The sequence below is a fragment of the Orycteropus afer genome, unplaced genomic scaffold (assembly GCF_000298275.1).
Source record: "Orycteropus afer afer isolate SDZICR_OR568_19922 unplaced genomic scaffold, OryAfe1.0 scaffold00016, whole genome shotgun sequence".
In the NCBI taxonomy this organism is placed as follows: Eukaryota; Metazoa; Chordata; class Mammalia; order Tubulidentata; family Orycteropodidae; genus Orycteropus; species Orycteropus afer.
In genome coordinates, this window is record NW_006921603.1 from 2,380,210 (window position 1) to 2,403,370 (window position 23,161).

Sequence of the window (23,161 nt, forward strand, 5' to 3'; positions counted from 1 at the left end):
GAAACAACTCGACGGCACTTAACAACAACAACAACAATTTTGTAAGTGCTTACAAAATTGCACATATTAATTATTTTAAATGCAAATAACAAGTAATTAGATTTGATGTTCACCAAGGAAAGACTACACGCAAATATGAGTTAGTTAAATTTTATATGGGGGAAAAATAACTTTACAGAAAATGTGATAATTTTTTTTAAGAAAACACCAAGTTAAAGCAATATAATACAGGAAAATACATATATTAATTTTTAAAGCATTAGCTCATGTGAATGGGCATTGTACAAACTATGGTAGAGTAATTTTATGAATTAGAAAAATATGTAAGGGCTTATATTTTGTTATGTTTTATAGTAAAACCTCATTTAACTACAATGCTTACATGTATAATTTGATAACTTTTCACATAAATACACACCTGTAAAGCCTCACTACAATCAAGATAATGAACATATTCATCACCCCATTATATGTAGAATAATTTCAAGATTCATCTACATTTTTACCTGTTGTTGTTGTTGTTATGTGCTGGAGTCAGACAGACTCATAGCGAACTCTTCTTGGGTTTCTGAGCAGTATCACTAAGGAAGTAGATTGCCCAACCATCCTTCTGAGGAGTGGCTGGTGGGTTTGAACCACAAGCCTTCTGGTTAGTAGTCAAGTGCCTTAGGCACTATGCCATCAGAGGTCCTCTTTTTAATTTCTGAGTATTATTAAAATATAGAGAGTTAACACGATTGGTTTAACTACTTATTGTTGAGCTTCATGGTTTTTCTAGTTGGGGATTTTATACCTGCAACTGATGAGCCTTTGGATTGTTGTATAGCTGTGCCTCCCTTTCCTTTTCATAAATATTTAGGTGTGGAATAGTTAGACCATATCACAAGTGGATGTTTTAAATTTTAAAGACATTGCCAAACTGTTTTCCAAAGCAATTGTACTGTTCTACATTCCCAACAGTAGTGAACAAAGACCTAGTTCCTCCATAACCTTCTCTGCACGTGGTGTCGGCAGAGTTTTCTTTCTTTCTTTTCCTTTCCTTTCCTTCCTTTTCCCCTCTGTCCCCTCCTCCCTGTCTTCTCTCTTTCTCTCCCTCTTTTCTTCCTTCCTTCACCTTTAAGAGATAAATCATTGCAGCCTAGTCTGTGAGTCAGAATCAAATGGACATCAGTGTTTTTTTTTCTATTATTAATAATGCTGAATACGTGCTTATATGACAACTATACACCTTTTTTATAAAGTGTCTGCTCAAAATAGTTTGTTGATTATCATCAATTTGTTTTCCTATATTTTAGTTTAAATATTCTTTATGTATATTGAATATATATCTTTCATCATACATATGATTGAAAAATATTTTTCCTCAGGCTGTGAATGGTCTTTTCATTCTCAAGATTTTTTACAAATGGTAGATTTTTAAAATCTTTTTGAAATACAATTCATCATTTTTTAAAATTTTTTGTATCTATTTGGTGACATATTTAAACAATTATTTTCCCTACACAAGGTCACTAAGACTTTCTCCTATTTTTATTTTAGTTCTTTTTTTCCCTAGAAATTGGGTACTTTTATATTTAGATCCATGACCCACTTTGTGTTAATTCTGTATATGATTATACAATTGTATATTGAATACATGTTAATTTTGTGCATGATATGGACCAAAGTTTACTATTTCATATATATATAGATATTCAGTTGTAATTGTTCTAGCACCATCTATTGAAAACATCATCTTTTCTCCAATAAATTGTCTTTCCATTTAGTTAAAATTGAATTATAGATGGATGTGGAGTTCCATTTCTGGACTCTCTATACCACACTGTTTCCCCCAAAATAGCTCCATAACTGATTAATTTTATAAAAATTAAATATTTTTGATTGAGCAAATGTATATGTATATATAAATTTTGTAAATACAAATCAGGTAATGATGGAAAAATAATATTGAATTTGTTCGGGAGAAACCATTTGGTAAGAAGTTTAAATTGCTCCAAACTGGGTTTGGCAGCACATAGTTGATGAACATGATTTCTTTTGTCAGAATAGAACACCTATATGCTTATGAAAATGTAAGAGATGAGAGGTTAGTACTTAAGACCAGTAATTAGAATCGCTGTGTGTATCCCTTTTATCAATCTCTGGCACTTAACTCTGTCAAGATTTTTTAAAAAAGAAGAAGACATTTTAGTGTTGTGAATTTGGATTGTTCATTTATCACCAACATTATCATATGGGCTTCCATGTCTTTTTATTCTTCTTCCCCAAAGATCCTCACTATTGGAAATGAAGGTGCAGTATAAAAACATAAGGAACTAATTCTGCTTAGAAACTAAGAGAAAAAAAAAAAAAGATAAAGTCTTTCTGAAGGCAACCAGCCATTGTAAGCATGTAAGGGATGTAGTCATCCTGACCCTGCATAATTTCTTTAAGTTCCAATTAAAGTTGTTGATTGTAAGCTAAGGTCCCCAGGGCTCATGTATTCAATAAATCTGTTTAATGTGTTTACTAAGCTATGTAAATCCTTTGCCAGAATCAGCAAATGTAATTTACTTTCTTAGGGCAAACATTAGTGCACAAATATTTGTCCATGATCAGTTTGCTTGTATCTGTAACATAAATTTTTACATTACATGTTAACTTTTCTTAATGCTACAATCAAGGAACAGAGCCAATATTTTCCTTACAACTCACACATCTACATAGAATTTTTATCATCATCATTTATCATAAATATCAGCAGGTACAACTTACTTGTAAGTAATACAAACAGCCATGGGTATTATGTATTATATAAAAAAATTCATATACATAGAAATAATTTGTATGTAACTATTTACTAGTACTTACATAAACACAAAATGTAGTATTAGTGGAAAATGTACTTTGATTTGTTTGCTAAATGATGGTCTTCAGCTCCCTTTTATATGCTTGTTTGTTCTCTGGTTGTGTGTAAAGCACCACTTTAACCAAACACACACATACACACACACAAACATCACTTTACCCTGAGAACAATCAGGAAATATCAGTACTGGTTCAGAAGGTGGATAAATTGCTGGGTTTAGAACAATTGATTTCTGGGATAAATATGAAGAACAAAATTCTGCTGCTTTTATTCTATTTAGGCAAGAAGCAAAAAAATTAAAAAAAAAAAAAAAAGAGGAAAATAAGGAAGAGAAAAGAGATTTATCTCAAGTAAATCTGAAACCCATCATGGAACATTCAACTAGACTTAAAGGCTTAAAAGTAAATATCTGTGGTTCAGAATAACCTCTAGGCCTGTGAAGCCTCCTTTCATCTCTGAGCCTACTTGGAATGAGGATGCCTTTGCCTTTCAATCAATGGCAGCAATCCTTCCCTTTGAAATCAGGAAACGTAGCGCCATCATTGGTACACAGTGCTTAAACCCCTCAGGTAGACATATGAATTCATAGGAGGGAAAATCTTATGAGGAACATCATCATGTAAATTGGAAACTCATTTATGTAGATTATATTATTGCTTATAAATATCCATCTTTTCCACCTACCATCTCCATGTGTAGAATACAGTTATGAGACCCTAGCTTTTCTGCTTGATCACAAAATATACTTAAGTCAGTACAATGTGACTAGGTCTAATGTGTCCATAGCTTGTAAAATCCTTAGGTCATTTGAATTACTCCATCATAGTACTTTGTCATTGCCATGACAATTATGTGTCCTTACAATCCCAGCAATAAGATGACAGGCATATGGAGCACAGCCTCCCATTTGAGCCCATGAGCTAAATATGTGTAGTGTTATATGCTGAAAGAGTTTATACTTGATGTGAACCACTGATGCAGGGTCATAAAAGAAAGGAGGTTAGAGCACATTCTTGATGATAAACTGTGTGAAGTTTATCTATAACACTGTTGGGATTACACATTTTCTTCATCAGATGTTATTGTCTAAATAAAAGCTTTTACACAGTTTTTTTTTTTTTTCTTCAACAGGGTTGCTGGGAAGTTTAAATGAAATGGATGATGTTCAAACAATGGCAGAGCTTTCAGTTATAAACTGTGCTAAGCCCTATAGCTCATTTAATCATTTCAATGACATAATGAAGCAGAAACTATTATCATCCTAATGATACCTCAATAAAGTAATAATTCGTAAATTTTCCCGGGGCCAACCAGCCAATAATTTCTGGGTTTCAAAAGCAATTCTCATTCAGTCAGGAGTCCAGGTATTTAACCACGACTCTTGGTTTCCTCTATTCCTTTTTTGCTTTACAAATTCATTTTAAACAAACCTGCCTACATATTTAGTATATTAAAGTGGACTTCCCTCTTCATTTTGCTTCTAAGAAAAGTAAATATAAATCATATTTACAATCCTTTAATCATTTTTAATATTTAACAATTAATAATCTGTATATGTTTTGCCTATACAGGAAGCATAAATCTCATCATACTTATAAGAAATTACTGACAATTTTAAGCTCATTTTTCAGACATATAAAGTAAATATCCCCAAATCATTACATTTTTAAATGCCTGATGAAATGATATGTGCAATCTTTCTCAGTTGCTCTATTAAAATATTTCTTGAAGAGTTTTAACACATAACTTCCCTCAGTACCAAAGCACAGCGTTGTGCATTCTTAGAATGGGCTAAAATACTTCAAGGAAGTATTCTCTACAAAAAAGACGATGTTTCAAGATCAACCTTTCATATATAAACCCAGAGAGTTTTCTAGAAATATTTGGAAAACAACATCAAAGAAAAATAATTGCTAAGTGTAGGTTTTCACATAAATGTACGGCAATTATGCATCTCAGTTTTCTTGAAAATGAAAACACGGTAACATTTTTTGGTCGTACTCTTCTATTGGAATAACCATGTTGTAGATAATTAATATTCTCTCTTCAATTAAAATAACAAGAAAATGTCTTAATTCTTTTTTAGTAAATTGGGTTAGTTTCTACTTCTTTTAATCAAATAATATTAAAATACTCATCTGCAGCAACAGTTAAATAATTTGCAAGTACATTTTATGTTTGAAACATTTATGTTATCTTGTCATTGAATTCAAGTCTCAGGAAAAGCAACCATTTATTTTAGAAAACAATTCCTCTGTGAATATAGACATGATTTGTATTTTCTTAGTCCATTAAAAATCTGCTTTGGAAAATATTGAGAATAATGCTATAAATATTTATTGTTCTGTGGCAATTACTTTGAAAATTTGCCACTTGCCATTAGGTGATATTTCTAGAGAAAAAAATTCTTATATTGTAATCAGGAAATGGCCTCATTAATTATCATAAATCATTGGGAAGATCAATAGTTATACAAGCAAATGCTATGATTCATCTAGAGTCCACAATTCCAAGGGAAATAAACTCTACTCTGAAGGTTCAGACACCTTGGTTTTAATTTTGTGAGACTTTGAGCAAAGGAACCAGACAATATGTTTTCTTTTTTTAAGTAAAGACTTTCAGAGAAATGTTTGCCTGGTGGTTCATCAATTTTCCTGTCCTCTTGCCACTCAACAACTGGTTACAGTAATATTCTTTTTTTTTTTTTTAATGACTGTAATAATTAAAGTTCTCATTGAACACTTCTATCTTCAGTTAATAATCCTATGAGATACATGCTGACACACATTCCATTTTGCATTAGGATTTATAGGCACACCTCAGAGATATTATGGATTGGATTCCAAACCACCACAATAAAGAGATTATCACAATAAAGCAAATATTTCAATAAAGTGAGTCACAAATATTTTGGTTTCCAATGTTTACACTATACTGTAGTCTAGTAAGTGTGCAATAGGATTATGAAAAAGTTTAAAATGCTGTGAGAATTACCAAAATGTGACACAGAGACACAAAGTGAGCACATGGTGTTGGGAAAATGGTACCAATATACTTACTCAATGCAGGGTTGCCACAAACCTCCTTCACAATACAGCAAAGTACAATGAAATGAGGTATGTTTGTATTTATTTGTTTAATAATATTTTACTTATTGTTTGTTCTGTATAGGCACTATTCTAATTAATGCTTCCAAATAGAATTACTCCATAATTTATATGTTTAAAGTTGGAGGGAGAACAACAAGCACTTGATATCCTTTTTACTGTTTTTCATAGATACTGTCTTTTTAGTTAGAAATGGGAATGTTAGAGGGATTACGTTGTTTGTTGTTATGTGCGGTTGAGAGAGATTATAGGATACTGTTAAACAGTTTTACTCTGTCGAGAACTATTAATTGGTGACTTTGCTACTTACCTGAATGATTGACTCAGATGGGTTGAAATTCAAGGAAAAACCCTGTTCTCTTCTCACAGATTTGACTCAGAATCTGACTAATCTATTTAGCGCTATCTCATCAAATGAGTACCACAGAAAATTATGATAAAATTACTATTAATTCCTTTGGAAGGCCTTGGACTATTGGAACCAATTTTCTGACTAAACTAATTACTTGAATGTTGGGTTCTGATACTGATTCCAAATGGGGAAATGACTAGAATTTGATCATTTATTTCAAACAAGAGTAATTAGTTCATCCTCTGGACCCTTCATTGAATCAGGTAAAGTCAGAGAAATCATTACTACAGAGATGGAAGACCTTCCATTTTGACTATTTTGAGATTAATATTCACATTTATAATACTGCAATCAAGAATACTATTGACAAGTAGTATTAGAACTTTTCTCTCATCCCCACTGACAGAGAATAACCAAAACTTCGAGCTCATTTAAACAAGGGCCTACCAGTGACACTACTTAAGGGTAATATAAGTTCCATAAGGAATGACAGTCCTGTGCCTATAGACTTCTGATTGCTGAGTCTCATCTCAACTTCCCAAAACACCCCTAGGCTGTTGGAGCATTTCAAATTTATATTATTTTTCAATTATCAAAGGATGTTTTGTTGAGGATTTAACTGTCAATTGTTTGCTTCTACTATACCGAAATATAATTTATTTTTGTATGTTGATGTTGGATTCACTGTCCTGACTAAGATCACCTATTACACTTATAATTCTTGTGGTTAATTTTTAGATTCATTGGGATTTTTTAGTTGAATAATCATATCTTTTGTAAAGACATAATTGATTTTTTACTGGTTACTCTTTATGCTTTTTATTTCTTTGCCATATTGCAATGGTTTGGGTTCTCTAGCGAAATTCAAACAGAAATCTTAAGATCTGACAACTCTGTCTTGTATTTGATGATTGTGAAAAGTGATTAATAGTTCACCATTAAGTATGATGTTAACTATAGGTTTCCTTAAATGTCTTATTGGATTGTAGAATTTCCCTTCCTTCCCTAGTTTGACGTAGTGCCTAAGGCATTTGACTAAGAACCAGAAGGCTAGTGGTTCAAACTCACCAGCCACTCCTTGGAAGGAAGTTTGGGCAATCTATTCTGTAGAGATACCACCACAGAAACCCAAGGAGGGGTCACTATGAGTTGAATCAACTTGACAGCAATGAGTTTAGTTTTCTGGTTTTCCGTAGTTTGCACCGTCGGTCATCTGTCAGTTTGTCATACTGTGGTAGCTTGTGTGTTGCTGTGAGGCTGGAGGCTATGCCACCAGTATTTCAAATACCAGCACAGTCACCCATGGTGGACAGATTTCAACAGACTTTCCAGACTAAGACAGACTCAGAAGAAAGAAGGGGCCATGCACTTCTCAAAGAATTTGGCAGTGAAAACCTTACAAATACTTGTGAAACACTGTCTGATATCTTACTGGAGAACTTTATGAATAGCCCTGAAACATTGTCCGATATAGTGCCAAATGAGCTCCTCAGATCGGAAGGCAATCAAAATACAACTGCCTCCTTGGAGTAGAGCAGACTTTAATGATGTGGGTGTAGTAAAGCTTTTGGGACCTCCATTTGCTGATGTGGCATGATTCAAAATGAGAAGAAGCAGCTTTAATCATCAGAATGTGGAATGTATGAAGTATGAATCTAGGAAAATTATAAATTGTCAAAAATGAAATGAAGTACAAAAAGATCAATATCCTAGGCAGTAATGAGCTAAAGTGGACTGGTTTTAGCCATTTTGAATCAGACAACCATATGATCTACTATGCTGAGAATGACAAATTGAAAAGGAATGGCATGGCATTCATAATCACAATGTATGTTTCAAGATCTATCCTGAAGTACAATGCTGTCAGTGATAGGGTAATATCCATACACCTACAAGGAAGACCAGTTAATACTACTATTATTCATATTTACGCACCAACCACCAAAGCCAAAGATAGGAAATTGAAGAGTTTTACTAACTTCTACAGTCTGAAATTGACAAAGGAAGACTCATGCAATCAAGAAGTGTTGATTAATACTGGTGATTGGAATGCAAAATTTGGAAATAAGAATCACTTGTAGTTGGAAAATATGGCCTTGGTGAAAGAAATGATGTTGGAGATTCCATGGTAGAATTTTGCAAGACCAATGACTTATTCATTACAAATACCTTTTTTCAACAACACAAATGGCAGCTATACACTTGCCTTTGCCAGATGCAGTACACAGGAATCACAACTATATTTGTGGAAAGAGATGATGGAGAAGATCAATATCTTCAGCCAAAACAAGACCAGGAGCTGACTGTGTAATTGACCATCAGCTGCTCATATGCAAGTTCAAGTTGAAGCTGAAGACAATTAAAAGAAGTCCACAAGAGCTAAAATATGACCTTGATTATTGCTGATGTCAGATGGATCTGGGCAGAAAGCAAAGAATACCAGAAATATGTTTACTTGTGTTTTATTGACTATTCAAAAGCATTCAATTGTGTGGATCATAACAAATTATGTCTAACTTTGAGAAGAATGGTGATTCCACAACACTTAATTGTACTCATGAGGAACTAGTACCGGGAGGCTGTCGTTCAAACAGAACAAGGGTATACTGTATGGTTTATAATCAGGAAGGGAGTGCATCAGGGTTGTATCCTTTTGCCATACTTATTCAATCTCTACATTGAGCAAATAATCAGGGAAGCTGGACCATATGAAGAAGAATACAACATCACGATTGGAGAAAGACTCATTAACAGCCTGCAATATGTAGATGACACAACTTTGTTTGCTGACAGTGAGGATGACTTGAAGCACTTACTGATGAAGATCAAAGACTACAGTCTGATCTATGGATTATATCTCAACATAAAGAAAACTAAAATCCTCACAACTAGACCATAAGCATCATCATGATAAATGGAGAAAGGATTGAAGTTGTCAAAGATTTCATATTTCTTGGTTGCACAAAGAACACCAATGGAAGAAGCAGTCCAGACATCAGAAGACACATTACACTGGCAAATCTGCTGCAAAAGACCCCTTTAAAGTGCTGAAGAGCAAAGATGTCTCTTTGAAGACTAAGGCATGCCTAACCCAAGCCATGGTATTTTCAATCACCTCATATGCCTATGAAAGATGGACAATGAATAAGGAAGACCAAAGAAGACTTGATGCTTTCGAGTTGTGTTGCTGGTGAGGAATACAAAAAGTGCCAGAACTAACACATCCATCCTGGAAGTAGTGCAGCCGGAATGTTCCTTGGAAGAGAGAATAGCCAGACTTCATTTCACCTACTTTGGTCATGTTGTCAAAAGGACCATTCCCTGGAGAAGGCTATCATGGTTGGTGAAGTGGAAGGTCAACAAAAAAGAGAAGGCCCTCAACAAATGTCTGCAGTGATGGGCTCAAATATAGCAAGGCTGGCACAGGCCTTGTTCTAGTTACCTAGTACTGCTCTGACAAGAATATACCACAAATGGGATAGCTTGAAGAAACAGGAGTTTATTCTCTTACAATACAGAGGCTTTAAGTCCAAGTTCAAAGTGCCAGATTCTAGGGGCTAGAAAAAAGCCCCTCATCCTTGGGCTTCAGCTCTGCCTCCTGCTCTTGGCCCACTGGAGCTACAGGCTTTTCTTTACTCAGACAGCTGCTGGCTGCTGAGACTGACAAGCCCAAGGTTGACAAGCAAAAAAGGCACAGTCCCGATGTTACTGAATCATATAGAAAGCCATTAATTCAAGTTCATTGAAAGGCCCAAGGTTGGCAGAGCATGGCAAACTGCTGAACAATGACTCAGCTACATGCAGGGTTCAAGCATGCCATAAGTTAGCTATGATTTCCAAAGCTGCTGCTTATATATGGGAAGCAGATCACATCCCCAAACCAGCTACTGAGCTGCTTGTGGTAAATCCCACCATGGAGTTGATTGCCAGTCTCACTATGGGGAATAACTAACACCAGCTGCCCAGCCACTCAACCAGGCCCAACCAAGTCAACATACAACTTTGACTGCCACAGGACTGGACAGTGTTTTGTTCTGTTGTATATAGGGTTGCTATGAGTTGGAGAGACTTGACGGCACCTATCAACAACACCAATTTACAAAGAACTTTTTTTTTTAAAGTGAATAGCTCCTACTTTTTTTTTTCCAAATACCTTTTCTGTAGCTATTGAAATGATCTTATAAATCATCCTGCTGAGATGAATAATTTTATTAATTGTTTTTAACATTTTAAATTATCATTGTATTCTTGAAATAAACCACACTTAATTTTAAGGTATTATTTTTGTACATTGCTGATTTGATTTAACAGTTTTTTTGTTAAATGTATATTTCACTCTTCTGTTTTGTTTTGCATGAAGGGCCATTGTGTATAAATTTGTCAAAACATCTGTCAGATTTTGCTATCAAAGTTTTACTAACCATCTTCCTTTTGTCATTTCTGAAGTACGTTGTATATTATCAGCATTATTTCTTCCATATAAATTTAATTAAATTCACCATTAAAACTATCTAATCTAAAAGAGCCCATGTTGTTACTGTTAGGTGCCATCGAGTCATCTCCAACGCAAAGTGACTCTATTCACAGCAGAAAGAAACAGGAACCAGTCTTGTGCCAGCCTCATGATCCTTGCTATATCCGAGTCCATCGTTGGAGCCAACTGTCTATCCATCTCGAGGGCCTTCCCCTTCTTTGTTGACTCTCCACTTTACCAAGCATGATATCTTTCTCCAGGGAATGGTTCCCTTTGACAACATAACCTAAGTAGGTGAGAAGAAGTCTGGCCATTCTCACTTCCAAAGAGCTGTCCTGCTGCACTTCTTCCAGGACAGATTTGTTAGTCCTTTTAACAGACCCTGGTACTCTTAGCATTCTTCTCCAACACCACAACTCAAAAGCATCAACTCTTGTTGTTGTTATTGTTGCTATGTGCCGTTGAGTCAGACCTGACTCATAGCAACCCCTCCTTGGGTTTCCGAGGCAGTATCACTACAGAAGTAGATTGCCCCATCTTCCTTCCAAGGAGTGGCTGGTAGGTTTGAACCACCAGCCTTCTGATTAGTAGTCAAGTGCCATAGGCACTACGCTACCAGAGCTCCCCAACTCTTCTTAGGTCTTCTTTATTCATTGTCGAGCTCTTATATGCATAAGAGGCAATTGAAATACCATGGCTTGGGTTCAGAAAAGAGTCCATAGTGGAAAGGTTTTTATAATAAAGTTAATTTATTTAAAATATGTCAAAATTCACTGCCATCAAGTCCTTTCTGACACAAAGTAGCTCCAACTGGGTTTCTGAGGCTGTAAATCTTTACAGAAGTAGGTCACCCCATCTTCTTTCCATGTAGCAGCTGGTGGGTTTGAACCATTGACCCTGCCATTAGCAGTCAAATGCCTTATCACTATGCCATGAGAGAGAGCTCTTTTTACTATATATGTTTTTGTTGTTGTTATGTGCTGCTGAGTCAGCCCCGACTCAGTCACTATGCTACAAGAGCTCCTTTTACTACATATAGAGGTATTTACATTTTCTGTTTCATATGTGTGAGTGATGATATGTTGTTTTTAAAAGAAATTTGTCTATTCTAATTTGTTAAATTTATTTAAATAATCTATAACAATAGCTCTTATTATTCCTAAGATTGCAAAATGTGTATTACCTCTTCCATTCTTGATTAGCCACTAGACATAACTTCTAACTTTTTGATTTTCTCTATTTATTGCTATTTTAATAGTTTCCTTATATTTATTGTATTTTTCCTTGTAATTACTTTGAGATTAATTTTCTAAATTATCTTTAGCTATTTAAAGTGGAAAATAATAGTGTTGTAGATATTTGCTCGTTTCAATCTAAGTATGTAAAGTCCTCCATTTCCATCCAAACACAGCTTTAGTTCTGTCCTTAAAAAAAAATCAAAATGCATTGATACTTATCTGTCTTGATTCCACATATACTTAAAAAAAAAAAAAAGTGTGTATACTTCTATTTTTAGTATAAACAAACTTACTCTGAACTCACTGCCATTGAGTCAATTGCAACTCATGGTGACCCTCACTGGGTTTCCAAGGCAGTAAATCTTTATAGAGTGGCTGGTGGGTTTGAACCAGCAGCCTTCTGGTTAGCAATCAAATGCCTTAGACACTGTACCACCAGAGCTCCTTATTTTTAATATAATGTTCCTATAAATGTCAATTAGAGTATGTAGTTGACAGTATCATTCATTTCTTCTCTATACTTACTGAGCTTTTGTCCAGTTCTAGTGTGTTGAGGATTTCCAACTGTAACAGATTTGTTGATATCTACCTTTAGCCAGAGAAATGTAGTAGGAGAAGAACTCAGAGATATTCAAACCATAATACCAATTTGACTCTCTATTGCTAAAGAAGAACACATGGAACAAAGAAAAAAGGCAGCCTTTAGAATGAAAAATTGGCCCTCAGCTGATAACCAACAAAGAAATGTGACCTCAGTTCTTCAACTGCCCAGGACAGAATTTGGACAGCCACCTGAATGAGCTTGAGAGCTCACCAAGGCCAGTATATTATGACGCCCTGACAATACCTTTATTTCCATACTGTGAGATCTAAGTTAAGGGCACAATGAGCGCATCTAGCCATCTCACCTACAGAAAATGTAAACTAATAAATTTGTGTTGTTTTAAGCTCCTGAGCTTTTGATAATTTGTTACAGCACTGGTATGAAAAAAAAAAAAAAAAAACTAATATGGATTTTGATGTGTAAATGTATTAAAAATATGAAAACCAAGAGAGAAAGTATTGACTTGGAGTCTTAGAATAAATAATAAAAAGAAATGAAGACAGACACTTCACAAGGTATTGCATCATATAAAGGGACTAGAGTGATTCACATTATTCTAGGAGCTCTAGTAGTGTACTGCTTAAGGCACTTGACTGCTAACCAGAAGGCTGGTGGTTCAAACCCACCAGCCACTCCTCAGAAGGAAGGTTGGGCAATCTCCTTCCGTATTGATACTGCCTCAGAAACCCAAGGAGGGATCTCTATGAGTTGGGTCCAACTCGACAACACATAACAACAACAACAAAATGTATAAAAATGTATGTATGAAATGTATGTTGTTGTTGTTGTTTGCCGTCGAGTCGGCCCCAACTCATAGCGACCCCTCCTTGGGTTTCCGAGGCAGTATCACTACGGAAGTAGGATTGCCCAATCTTCTGTATAAAAGACCAATAATCAGAATTCTAAATAAAAACAAAATATGATGTACTACATTAACTCTTATAGCTATTAGTATAAATAATACACTCATCTCTGAAATAAAACATATAATTGTTGGGAGTTGGTACTGTATTTTTATGAAGTTTGTTTGAGATTGTGTCTCCTTACCTTATAAATGTCAAGGGACTCTTAAGTGTTTAACAGTTTATACTTTAGGGTATGGGAAGCCAAGATCTGCCCCTCAAGAACACTGATGCGCCTTGACTTACAGTCTCAATCTTTAATACAATCTTTAATCCAAGGCTCCTCCCAAAGAATTACCCATTACAGGCTACATTTCCTCACTACTTCTAGCTTTAAGTTATATATGAATATTGGTAGAAAATAAAAACGACTTAAAAAAAGTTTCCAATTCACACATGTATTTTGCAGTTCTTCTAATTTTGAAGTAAGTCATGGTTTATATTCAATTCATTAGCAGTAAGTATGAATGGCTATCTCACCAGTATGCTAAGAAACAGAGCAAATTAGCAGTGGTAATTTGGGAATGTTAGGGGTGAAGAAGATCACATTTCTTCTTTCTTGCCTGAAGCTGAACATTGCTAAAATTAGCTTTAAGTTAATTTCATTTTATTAGAAATGACCTAGTGGTGGTAAAAATCAAGCATGTTCTAGAATAATGCTTTTGAGAGGCAAAATGGCTTAATGTTTATGGACTGGGTCCTGGAGCCAGACAGTATGGATTTGAATTCTCATTATCACAGTTTGTGTAACCATGGGCAAGTTATTCAATTCTGGTCAAACTTCATTTTAACTTCCACAAAATGAAGGCAATACTAGCATATACTTCATATGATTGTCTGAGGATTAAATGAGATTTCATGATAGACACATGAAGTTAGTATCTTGTGCATTCAAGAATAGTTAGCCATGTAAAGGAGAAATTCATTAAGTCTTTTTGACCAAAAGTAAGTGATTAAATTTAAGTCAATTCTTCCTGAATTAAACTTTTTTTTTTTTTTTAATTGTGTGCCTGCCTGGGACTTAATGTTTGTAAACCTCTACAAGTTCCTGTTATCTGGCTATACTACTAAAAGCCATAAAAACTGAGAAGTAATTTTTCTCTATAGTCAAGCCAAGACACGAAAGAAATACACTCTAAGACAGGGAATCTTGACACAGCTCTCTTTTGTGTAAAGTGAGCTCAAGAAATATTTCTTCATGATAAGAATGTAACAGAGAATTGTTTGACAGGATTTTATACCAACTTTATTTAAAATTTCCTGGACAGCTTAAAGGGTTTTTGTTTAACAAGCTAATTCAGGGAAATGAGATCCTCACAATAAAGTGGTTTTCACAAATTCCTGAGACATCTGATTAATGCTGTTTAAATATCCACTAGTGATATTTTTTGATCCCACTTGAAGGATATGTAACTATGATTGAAAACCTCTGTGATTAGTTCCTAAAATCAATCACTGTAATCCTCTTTAATCAATTATCCAATAGAAGCCCATTCCCCACCCCTAACCCATCCTTTTTGTGACCTCAATCAAAGACTAACCAATCAAACCAATATATCATAATTTTACTTTGGGACATCGGTTCTTCTTTATGTGGGCTGGTTCCCTGCATTCAGATTTATTTTTCTTTTTTTTCTGAGTAAATCCTTTTTGTCTCATTTTAACTACTCAGAATTATATATTTATTTTTTTAACTGCAAGATTTATCATTATTATTATTTCAAAAAATATTCCCTCTTTGTTTTACTCAATTATCCAAAAACCTACAGTACAATGTTCTACCCAACCCCAGGCATTTCATTGTTATCACTTTAATCTTTCAAGCTACTCTTAGGCTCATGCAGGGCCAGTGAGACCCATTGACCTCTGAACAAAACTGGCTCGTTGTGCTTTCCTATCTTTACATATAACTTTAATTCAATTTTCTCTTTCTCTCCTCCAAACTATGCTTGGCTCTTAACTATTTTATTTATTTATTTTTTTTAAGGAAAGCCTTTCCTAGTTCCACCTTTCTGACCCAGGCTTACTTATCTAGTGCCTTATGATCCAAAGTTCACTCCAAAAATATAAGAACTTTGTTTTTATTATGATCAATTCTATTTTCTCTATCATCCATCACTTTACACTCTAAGAATGACCAGACATCCTGTCAGAAATTAAAATAAATAAAATATTGCTTAATTTAGTTTGTTTCCACTTTTTCGTTATTATAAGTAGTGCTGCAATGAACAATGGTCTACAATTATCTCTGAGTCTCTGCTTTCAGGTCTTTTAATTATATATCTAGGAGCAAATTGCTGTCACATGGTAGATCTATCTTTAATTTTTTCAGGAACTGCTATAGTGTTTTCCACAATGGCCATATAGTTTTGCATTCTCACTAAAGGATTAATAAAATCAAATCTTACAACAAACACCCTCAGCAAAAAGGAATGCACACTCCTGAGAATACCTAACTACCCAACACTATAAAGATTAATGTCTGATTCTGTTAGAAGTTCTGGTTTGGTACTCCTGAAAATAACTTAAACAATGAACCCCCTAATGACTAATGTCTAGTTCTTATCAAAATCTATTTTCTGAACAGAAACTACAGGGAAGAAACAATAAACAAGAAGGGCAATATGACCCACACAGAAAGAACAATCCGACCTCAGGACCAGAGAGAATGACGTTTTCAACTATAAATCAAAGAAACAAAGGACTCTCAAAAAAGGTATATAAAAGAGTGCTGACTTAGACAATCAGGGCTGCTGCTCTCTATTAGTTACTGAGAGCCAGCCTTTACACCTCTATGGTTTTACTCTTTTTAAATAAACTTTTCTTTCCTTTTCCTCTGGCCTGGATCCTTCTGACATCAGTCACCTAACTTTACAGTTAGCAGCTGAGCATTTTAACACTGCACTATCAGGGCTTCTTGATCCAACCTACTTAGCATAGTACCTAAGGCATTTGACTGCTAACCAGAAGGCTGGTAGTTCAAACCCACTATCCACTCCTTGGAAGGAACATTGGGCTATATACTTCCATAGTGATACTCGGAAACCCAAGGAGGGGTCGCTATGAATTGGAATCAACTCCACAGCAGTGAGTTTGGTTTTTTGGTTTGGTAAAGTGAGTAAATGAAATTTCTCTCTCCCCTTTTTTTTTGGGGGGGGGGCATCTCTTTGATGGCTAATGACGTTTTTTCATGTATTTAACGGCCATATCAATGTCCTCTTTGGTGACATATATATTCAAATCCTTTGCCCATTTTATTTGAGTTATTTCCATTCTTGTTGTTAAGTTGTAGAAATCATATATATATATATATTGGTTATCAGACTCATCAGAAATATGGCTTCAAAGATATTCTCCCAGCCAGTAGCTTCTTTTTCACTTTTTCGATAATGTCTTTCATAAACAAATGTTTTTAATTTTTATAAGATCTATTTATTATTTTGTATTTCACTTCTCTTCCCTTTTTTATTATATTAGATAATCCATTATTAAAAGCTTGTTGTTGTTGCTGTTGTTTGCCATCGAGTCGGCCCCGACTCATAGCGACCCCTCCTTGGGTTTCCGAGGCAGTATCACTACAGAGGTAGGAATGCCCAACCTTCCTTCCGAGGAGTGGCTGGTGGGTTTGAACCGCCAGCCTTCTGGTTAGCAGTCAAATGCCTTAGCCACTATGCTACCAGAGCTCCTAGGCCCAGCAATACTTCCCCTGCATTTTTACTAAGAATTCTATGATTTTAGTTTTCACACTTAGGTCTCTAATCTATTTCAAATTTAGTTTTGTATATGGTGTGAGGTACGTATCTTGTTTCATTTTTCTGCATGTGGAAATCTAATTTTCACAACACCATTTATTGAAGAGATTATCCTTTCCCCATTAAATGAACTTGACAATCTTGTCAAAAATGAGCTGACCAAAGATGAACGGATATGAAAAATGTGGTACATACATACATATAATGGAATACTACTCAGCCAGTAAGAGAAATTAAGTCTTGATACATGCTACCATACAGATGGATCTTGAAAACATCATACTGAGTGAAACAAGTCAATCACAAAAGGATAAATATTGTATGACCTCACTTAAGTAAAAAGACAAGAACAGGTAAATGTATAGAGATCCCAGTTTATTAGTGGTTACCAGGGGGAGGAGGGCAGAGGAGTTATTGCTTATGGAGTACTGAGTTTCAGATTGCAGTGATGGAAAAATTGCATTGATTAAAAGTAGAATTACGCAGCCAACTAATGTACTTGCTGACAATACATTGTATATCTGTAAAAAAGTGCATGGGCAAAAGATGTGTGGTGGAATATTTACAACAACAACAAAAAAATAAATAACATGAAAGAGTAGCTATTGAGGCTACTTAAGTACAACCAAACTGTTCATGAAATTTGAGACTGTGGTTTGGAAATTTAGGGTCATGGTTTCATGGGACATCCCAATTAATTGGCTTAATAAGGTGTTTAGTGCTACTGTTCTACCTCTCAGTTTGTTATGCAGTGCTTAGGGTGCTAAAAACTTGCCATAGACATTAATGGGACAACAATTGGTCTCATTAACCTGGAGCAACAGAGGAAGAGCTAGAGTCAGGAATGGAAGGAGAAAATGGAATGTGTGGTTAATTGCCTCCATGAATAACTGCCTCCTTTGCCATGAGACCAGAAGGACAGGGTGTCGCTTGGCTACCATTACTAAACATTTTGATCAAATATTCTATAGAAGAATCATGATACAAAGAGGTAAAATGCTGTCCAGAATTTCCAATTTTTATAGAATCCAGACATTGGAGTCACAGAGGCTGGATGAATCCCTGAAATGAATGTCTTGAGATAATCTTTAAACCTTAAACCAAAAACATCACCTGAAGTCTTTTAAAAGCAAATAATAGATTAGCTTACTTAGTAAAGAATGTTACCTTGTATATTCTGCTCTTCTAAGATCTACTTATATAGGTCCAGACTGACAATATTAGGTATGTATATAAAGTGGAGAGTGCACCCAAGAACATGTATAGGGTTGGCAGAAAGTGATCCAATAACTTTATGTGTATGATTTGAATTCCCAGGTGTATAATGGGGCTGACAAGGGGCAAGGTTGTAGTCACTGCTTGGTCACAGCCAGCTACCCAGAGGGACCGAGTAGTTGAACCTGTGGGCTCGGGACCATAGTCACAGAGGACATCAAGCTCAATTGGCATAACATACTACACAAAACATTGTTCCACCTCCTACTGTGATGAGTAGTGACTGAGATCTTAAAAGCTTGCAAGCTGCCATCTAGATGCAACAATGGGTCTCTCCTCATCCAGAGCCAAGAAGAATGAAGAAAACCAAAAATTCATGGAAACAATTAGTCCTAGCAACTGGTACACCATCTGATCTGCAGCCTATATGACTATGAGACCAGAAGAAATAGATGGTGCTCAGCTACTACTGTCAACCACTTGCAAGAGGATCTTTGTAGGAGATCCTGGATAGACAGGGAGAACAATGTGGAACAAAACTCAAAATCATTTGGAAAAAAAAAAAGTGGGGAACAGGTTTGCTGGCCCGAGAGAGCCTGGTGGAACCACTGAGACTATGGCCCCTAGCTGTCCTTCAGGTCTGGAATTGAACACACACCTGTGGCTTCCAGCCAAACAATAGACAGCAAGTCAGTTGAGCATTTACCTGAGGTAGTTACACTCCTTGGAGAGAATAAGCATGAGAGAAAGAAGGGCTGCTCATGCACAGGGGGACAGCTCAGAGGGTAGGAGTGTATTTGCTCTGTAAATTTTCACCCAAATCACAAAAAAGAAAAAATGTATATACAGGAAGAACATTTAGTTATATCATAAAATAAATGCAGCACTGTAAGATAAAGGAAGACTGTAAAAAAAAAAAATAAAAAAGGAATGTTACCTTGTGTATTCTGCTCTTTTAAGATCTACTTATATGGGACCAGACTGACAATATTAACTGGAAATATTAGATAGTAAACTTAGTGAGCAGTAAGTTCATATTAATGGTGAAGGAACAACTCATAAAACAGAAGGTGAGAATGGTTGCACAATCCTGTATAATTGATGTCTCTGAATACATGTAGAAATTTTTATATTGGTGTTATATTCTGTTGCGAATATCCTCAACAAAAAGCAAAATAAATTAAATATAAAAACATTACTTAATTAAATGTTTATATTTCATCCAATGTGTTCTACAAGTTGCTGGAAAACATCACTTGAATTTCAGGAAGCTGCTTTAATATAAATTGTCCCCTTGGTGAAGCCTAAATGGCTTTCCAGTTGATACCTAATTCCCCTAATGTCTTATCCCCATTGTTAACACAGTTGCATGCCTAATCTCAGACTTATCCCTAACATGGTCAATGTTGCATTAACAGTATTTATGAGCACACTGGAGTGTAAAGTGCCTGCACTTCCACATTGAAAAATGTCTCCATTTTATCTATCAGTTCAGCTCTATAGAGTATGCTAATTGTAACTTGCAAAATCTGTTCTAAGGTCAACAGCTTTGTTGATTTAATGAATGTGAAATTATGTGTTACTAGAGGGTTTTACAGTTTATCTGTCTTCTTCACATAAAGGTAGATATTTGAATTATTTTTTAAAAAACTTTTTATTATGATTTGGGTGAAAGTTTACAGAGCAAACCAGTTTTCCATTCAACAATTTATACACATTTTTCTTTCGTGTCATTGAGAGACGTGTAAAATCATTGAAATGAATGGGCATATTAGTGACCCCTCATTGGGTTTCCAAGGTGGTATCACTACAGAAGTAGATTGCCCAATCTTTCTTCTGAGGAGTGGCTGGTGGATCTGAACCACCAACCTTCTGGTTAGTCAAATGCCTTAGGCACTATGCCACCAGAGCTCCTAAGATTATTGAAATGAATGGACATACTACCTTCAAATGTTTTGGGATGATTTATCCTTCAAAAAGCTTTGAAGTTCATTGTCTTTTCAATGAACTATTGTTTTCCTTCCCAATCCCCTTCCCTAGTTAGTTTTTTCTTAGATAACTACTAAGATCTGCCCAAAGTCTTATAGAGTTAATAAATACCACAGCTGGAATTTTAACTCAAATCTGACTGTACAGCCCATGCTCAAATACAGTCATCTTAATAAAAAAAGGTTTGAAGGCTGACCATCTTAGTATCATCCTCTTCTTCATTACCCCAAGTTTTACACTAGGTGTGGACTGATGTAAATAATTCCTGGGACAGGAGGTTTTTTTTTTTTTTTTTTAACTGAGGACCTGATGCCATTTGTGTGAGATTATTTCACTTCTCTATAGCAGCCTTAGGAGCTCTGGTAGCATAGTGCCTAAGGCACTTGACTGCTAACCAGAAGGCTGGTGGTTCAAACTCACCAGCCACTCCTCGGAAGGAAGATGGGGCAATCTACTTCCGTAGTGATACTGCCTTGGAAACCCAAGGAGGGGTTGCTATGAGTTGGATCCAACTCCACGGCACATAACAACAACAGGAACAACATAGCAACCTTATGTTGTTGTTGTTGTTATTTGCCGTCGAGTTGGCCCCGACTCATAGAGACCCCTCCTTGGGTTTCCAAGGCAGTATCACTACGAAAGTAAGATTGCCCAACACTATAGGGAAGGAATTGAGGCATATGGGAAAAACTCTGATTCAGCAAACTCAGTTCCTCAAGAGGATGCAATAAAGAATCATTAATTATTAAAAATACATATATAAGTAGAAGTATATGTTAAGATATTAGTTTATCCAGAATTAAAACAGGAAGAACACAATAAAGTCAGGAAGGTCAAAAATTATTTCTCAAAGTTGAAATATCTGAGATGAGCTTAGAAGAAAATTATCCAAACTTAATTTATTAACATGATTCTGGTCCCTTCCTAGGGTCTTGAAGTTCCCTGACATCAAAGATTCTATTTACCAAACTTCATGTCTTATTCCTGATGAAGCATGCAAAGTAAGCAAGACAAAGTTTTCTGACTCTCATTCTAAGGAACATTCTTGTTTTATGTCTTGTTGTTGTTGTTGTAATATGACATCAAGTTGATTTCTACTCATATGACCCCTCCTTGGGTTTCTGAGGCAGTATCGCAATGGAAGTACATTGCCCCATCTTCCTTCTGAGGAATGGCTTGTGGGTTTGAATCACCAGGCTTCTTGTTAACAGTCAAATGCCTTAGGCACTATGCTACCAGTATAATGTTATTGTCATTAGGTGCCATTGAGTTGGTTTCAACTCATAACAACCTCATGTATAACAGAAGAAAACTTAGCTTGTTGAGGGTCTTCTACTTTTTCACTAACCTTCTACTTTACCAATCATAATGTCCTTTTTAGGGATGTGTCCTTCCTGATAACATCCAAACTAAGAGAGAGAAGCCTCACTATATTCTGTTCTAAGAAGCATTCTGACTTCACTTCCTCCAAGACGTATTTAATCATTTCCCTGAAAGTGCATGATAAATTCAATATTTTCTGCTGACACCATAATTCAGATACATCAATTTTTCTTCTTTCTTCCTTTTTCATTGTCCAGCTTTCACATATATAGGAAGGCTATTGAAAATACCATTGTTTGGGTCATGTGCGCCTTAATCCTCAAAGTGATATCTTGCTTGGCTTGTTAACACTTTAAAGAGGTTTTTTGTAGCAGATTTGCCCAATGCAATATAACCTTTGATATCTTGACTGCTATTTTCATGGCTTTTGACTGTAGGTCCAAGTGAAATGAAATATTTGACAACTTCAGTATTTTCTTTGTTTATTATAAGATGCAAATACATAATTTACAAATAAATAATATCTGGGGAACTCTGGTGTGTAGTTCCCAAGGCATTTGACTGCTAACCAGAAGGCTGGTGGTTCAAACCCACAAGCCACTCCTTGAAAGGAAGGCTGGGCAATCTACTTCTGTAGTGATACTGCCTCGGACACCCAGGGAGGGGTGCTAAAAGGGCAAGGAGGCCACATGTTCTGATCTCCTCTAATCCCACAAGAGGAAGACAGGATTACCAGCAGTAACCCAAGTCCTATTACTGCAAGGCCAGACATGCTGCCTCCGGAGCTCCAGCCCTTTCACCAACCGTTCCTCCCAAAGCACCCACCATCTCTTTCCTGGGTTTGATAATTCGCTGCAGTGGCCACACAGAGCTCACAGATTATGGGGTTTATTAGGGAAGCACCACAGGCTACAATTCTAGTTCAGGAAAAATGCTCAGTCTCTCTCCCAGCCCACCGTCCCTCGGCCAACAGTCTCTCACAGTCTCTTTCCCAGCAGTGCTGGTCCCTCAGTGTCTCACTCAGCAGTGCATATCTCTTGCATCTCTTTCCCAGCAGCACATGTCTCTTTCAGGGGTGTGTGTCTCTTTCAGCAGTATGTCTTCCTCAACCAGCAGTCAGAGGGAGCTCTGCCTCTAGGAGGCCTCCTTTTGAGCTCAGCAGGGTAGTCAAATTAGCCAATCATAGCATCAGAACTCTAAGCACGTGAGAGAGAGTGGGCACCTCCCAGAACATTGTTTTGTGCCACTCCCAACAGCAATACTCCAGGTGGACAACTTCAGCAATCAGGAGCTCCTCAGTTGCTCATAGAAAATCCCACCTTGGAGTTTACAGAGACTTATGGGTAGAAAAGCCACA